The sequence below is a fragment of the Dipteris shenzhenensis genome, chromosome 6, assembly GCF_047967505.1.
Source record: "Dipteris shenzhenensis isolate YYH24624 ecotype China chromosome 6, Dip_SZ_1.0, whole genome shotgun sequence".
In the NCBI taxonomy this organism is placed as follows: Eukaryota; Viridiplantae; Streptophyta; class Polypodiopsida; order Gleicheniales; family Dipteridaceae; genus Dipteris; species Dipteris shenzhenensis.
This window is the reverse complement of record NC_141601.1, coordinates 23,332,743-23,338,039: the sequence shown is the minus strand read 5'-3', so window position 1 is coordinate 23,338,039 and position 5,297 is coordinate 23,332,743.

Here is a 5,297-nt window from a genome sequence, read left to right as displayed (position 1 = left end):
AAAAGCATTTAAGCCTCCTGCATACCTTGGTCTCTTTTGCCATGGTCATGTTCCAGTCACAAGCAAGCAGCCAATGCTCTTCTTTGACCTTGTCTTTAATAAGCTCATCCGAAAGCCAATTAATGGAATACCTTAGGAAGGGCCAAATTCAACCAAGTAGCTCACCTTGGTATGCACCAGTTTTACTGGTAAAGAAAAAGGATGGTACTATGCATATATGCATAGATTACCGAGCACTAAATAAAATCACCATAAAAAATCAGTATCCTATGCCTCGCATTGATGAGCCCTTTGATCAATTTCAAGGGGCAAACTATTTTACTAAAATTGATTTAAGGTCGAGATATCACCAAGTACAAATTAGGGAAGAGGATGTCCCTAAAACATCATTTCGTACTAGGTATGGGCATTATCAATTTAAAGTACTGCCATTTATATTAACAAATATTCTAGCAACTTTCATGACACTTATGAATAGTGTCTTGAGGCTATATTTAGGGAAATTTGATGTAGTATTTTTAGATGATATCCTTGTTTATAGTAAAACTAGAAAAAAACATTTGGAACATCTGTGAATAGTGTTCTAGCTCCTTAGAGAGAATTCACTCTTTGCTAAAGAATCCAAATGTGAATTCTTTGCAAAAGAAGTGAAATACTTGGGAAATATAATATCCCAAGAAGGGGTTCGTATGGACCCTGAAAAAGTAAGGGCTATATTGGAATGACCACATCCTACAAACCTAGAAGAATCATAAATATTCTTAGGTTTGTCCAGACTCTATGTGAGATTCATACAGGATTATGCTAAGATTGTTGTTCTGATGAGGGACCAGCTTAAGAGGAAGGAAGGCACCTTCATATAGGATGAACCTCAAAAGAGAAGTTTTGAAAAATGAAAAGTAGCTATAGCAGTAGCTCCTATCTTAAAGATAGTGGATCGCAATGAACCATTCGTGGTTGAGACAGATGCAAGTGATTTTGCTGTTGGGGTAGTACTTTTACAAAAAGGTTGACCAGTGACTCTTTTGGCCTAGAATAGGTAAGGACGTCCAAGATTATGTATTGAAGTCCCAAAAATGCCAGGTCAATAAGGCTGAACACCTTAAGGTAGGAGGTCTCCTACACCCATTGGAGATTCCATCTGGCAAATGGAAAAGCATATCCATCGATTTTATTATGGATTACCTAGGACATAGAGGGTGCACAACTCTGTGTGGGTAATTGTTGATCGATTGTCCAAGATGGCTCATTTTATTCCCACAATTACAAAGGTGACTCATAGTAAGATATTGCTTGATGGATCCTTGCTTGCATGAATAAGAAGATCAACCTTGTTAATGAAACAATAAGCTTCAACTTTGTTCGTCCCCCTATCATTGCCCTGAGGATTTAGACAAACTATGCTTTATGCTTTTGAGCTTACATTACAAAAGAAAGCCAAATTCACACCCTTAGATCTATATGAAATCAACGTCTCATATTGCGACACATGGTTGAACAAGAGCTCAGAAAATGAAAACTTCTCCCTAGGCTTCTTGCCGTAATAAGAGGCGAGTTTGCCTTGATAAGTGGCTACATGCTGAAGTTTTTAGGATCCCCCATGTTCTAGTAGGTAGCTCCAAGTCTATGCCAATGCTAAGCAATACACATTGCAACAAGATTTTGAGATAAAGACCTTCTCTCAGTGGCAGGGATACCTCATTAGTAAGGCCATATACGATGATATGTAGCCCTTCTTCAAATTTTCATATGAGTATATTGGCCTAAAGAAGAGTATATGGTATATACTTTGGAGCTATGTCGCAAAGGCCTCTTTGCATACAAAGACCAAAGTCACCATCGACTCGCTTGGCATTCTTTAGAAAAATTGTGATTCCCAAATTCAAGCAATTTGCAAGACTAGGTAGGCACACGACAAACTTAGCCCGCATCTATCCATGATTTGGCATAGATTGCTTATAGAAGAGGTGAAATAGATGAAAATACAATTAAAAGGGTCAGCTCCTCGCCTCTTATTAATAGAACCATGTGAACATGCATAAGGTTCGAGCTTGGGGTTTGATGAGTTTCATATAGATAACAAGGTACGTATTGTGCCCCAAACCCCCTTCTTCTAAGTCCATAATTTTTTTAATGAGGGCTAAATCCTTTGTGAAGCCTTCTAAGGGGCAACCTCCCCCTCTAGTTGCTTAGCTAGTTCTCTCCTCCCATCAATGAGCCCAATTCATCTCCTCTTATGAATATCCCCCTTCGATCACCTCCTCCTATCAACCCAATTCCACTGCCACCACCAAGCCTTAGTAGCTAGCTCCCACTAGTTCTAGGGAAAACAACCCTCTCCAATGTAGTCCTCTATTGAACACTCCAAAATAGAAGGATACAGACGAGAAACTGACTCTCATGTGCAGCCAAGCCCTTAGGTGCCAACAGATTAGCCAATAGACTAAAGCACAGAAATGGAAGTCTCAATGACTAGCCTAATGACTTCAAACAAAGTGACGAGCATAAAGGAAAATGCAGGAGTTACCATAAAGGAGTAAATAGAATATGGACATGATAGTGCCAATGAGTAATCCCTTGTCAAGGATGACCCTCAAGCTAGTGTGGAGACTCAAAGGCAAAAATAGCAAGTTAATTCTAAAGAAAGCCTTGGATTCTTAGAGACACAAATCGGGTAAGCCCGTAGAATAGGAAAAAGAAGATACAACCATCCAAAGGGCAATGTGTCACAGAAGCTAAATTTTTAGGGCACATATTGCATTGATTTGACCACAGCAACAATGATTTGAAACCCTTATATGGTGACACCAATAAGCGTTGGGACTACTTCCACATGGAGTGAGGAGTCACCCAAAGAATGCAAGCATACTTCTAATTGGGCCTTCTAGCCCCGAGGCATGTCATTCCAAGTAAGGGTATAAATCCTTTGTTTCATTTTGATAACTACATGCCATAAGATGTTGTCTCTGCCAATTTGTGGCAGCTTTGAGAATCTGGCTTAAAAGTGGTCGAACAATATAGCACATTGCCTCACATTGGGTTCTGCCCCAAGTATTGATCCACGAGAGGCAAGAGCATAATTGGGTGATTAGTGGCACCATGAATTTTATGATGAGTTGGCTAAGCTCATGGAAGACCACCAATAATTGACTGTAGCTAAATTGGAGAGTTTGAAGATGGCACATGCTAATCTATAGGCCGAGCACATTGCTATAGATCATCAATATCAAGAAGTAATGGGTCTACTTTGCACCTTGCAAAATGCGATAGAGTCACAACATCAACTCATGGAACAACAAGAAAAAAGGATTAAAGCACGCATAGACTCTACTACCAAACTCCAATGAGTTCAAGAAGAAAATGATGTCCTGCATAGCAAAGTGACCTCCCTCAAGTGTGACCTCCCTCAAGCAGACCAAGGCTATGTTGTGCTAGCTTGACAAGCCTCAAGGCATCCAATCACAACTAGTTGGCCTAAAGAGCTCGATGATGATGAAGGGTCAGTAGGGCCAACATGCACACACACAACAATCCATGTGGCTGCTGCTAACTCTTGAGCTACTACACGACTTTCAATTGGTATTGAGACCCTAGCCATAGGTCAAGCCCAAACAAATACACATGCGTAGGTGTAGTCTCAGAGGGCCATACAATTGCACATTCACTCCTATTGCTTGATCTTGAGTTCTAGCCTCACAATGATAATTTGTTTTTCTAAGGATGAGTTTTGACAAGGGTACCTAGACTTTGCCCCTACTCTATTCAGACACTATAGGCTTGACATCCCTAAATAAATTATTTTTGGGTGATCGTCTCTTGAATGATTAGAATGACTCACCAAGCTTGCCTCTTCATAGCCTACAAGCCCTTCTAAAAGTTACTCCTCCTAGACCTTTGTACAAATTGCCTCTAGGAGTTACTTGCTTTTCTCGCCATGTTGGAGATACTTGGTTTTGAGAAGCATTTTTGAATGAATATGATAATGCCACTATGTAGGCATTCGAGTATGAATGGGGTACTAGTGTGTTTGATCTAGTTGTAAAAGAGAAGGCTACTAAGAAATGGGAAGATTTTGCGGCCAAGTACACGGAAATATTGAATCAACATGTTTAAATTCCTCGACCTACAATGGCCAATCTTCTTGCTTATTTTTCTCAGCAACATGCATCTTTTGGAACAATTGCTTGGTTCTATGATCGCTATAGCTATCACCATGTTCAACCACGTTTTGATGGTGTGTGGACCTTTAATTTAAAGTGGAGGTATCGCCCTTCTAATATTCATCCTTACCATCCATATTTTGAATGTACCACTTGGTTTTAACATGAATTGCACTAGAAAGTAAGAGACTGGATCAAGGCATGGCAACACTATCCAGAGTGAGCACCCATTGAGTTTACGCTTGGATACTCGGATCACCTAAACTTGATGTTAATGGCCAAGCGGTACTCATTAGCACTTTTGAAGCCTTGTGTACATCTTTTGCTCTGACCCTCATGAGGTGACCCTCGATGAATTTGCAATAACAAAGCCTAGCACCCAAACAAAGAAAGATCTAATTTTTGTGCTTCATCAACTAAATCCCTCTAGCAAACCTCCAACATTTGACCAATGAATCCTTCATGTGATAGAGAAGCTATGAGGAGACAACAGAATGAAGCCAAGGTACGATGTTGACATCGGGTTGTCTTGATGACCCTAGGTCAAGCCCTATGCATGCAAGTTAGGTTAGATTGACCACCATGGGTGGAGACCATGCATGTATGTTAGGATAACTTAGCTCAGATTGAGACCATTGGAAGGTGAGTTACCAACAATCATAGTTAAGGCAGTACAACCCCAAATAATAGGAAAGGCCAACTTGGACCAACATAAGAACACCAATCAATAGCAACTGTTTAGTGGACAATGAGGTCTAGAATAGGAAGGCACCATCGTCAATCGCTTGAGTTTGTAGGTACTAGAGGGTGAGTCCAACTTAGAATGAACTCACTCACTCAATTACTTGTCTAGGTCCCCTTATTTTAACTTGTCAGGATTTGCATAGGCTAGAAGTAGTTGATTTAAGATACTAGTAGTGAGGGTCTGAGGCGAGAAAAGAGCGCCTAAGCATTGAGATTGTATCACTATTGTAACCAAGCATCAGTTCTACCTTGATATGAGTACTGTATGCTTTTTGTATCCCCTTTTCTATTTTTGCGTACTTGTAATCGCCCGTCTAAGCATTGAGTTTGTAGCGATGATGTTGTAACCAAGCATTAACTCTACATACATACAAGTACTGTATGCATTCTATA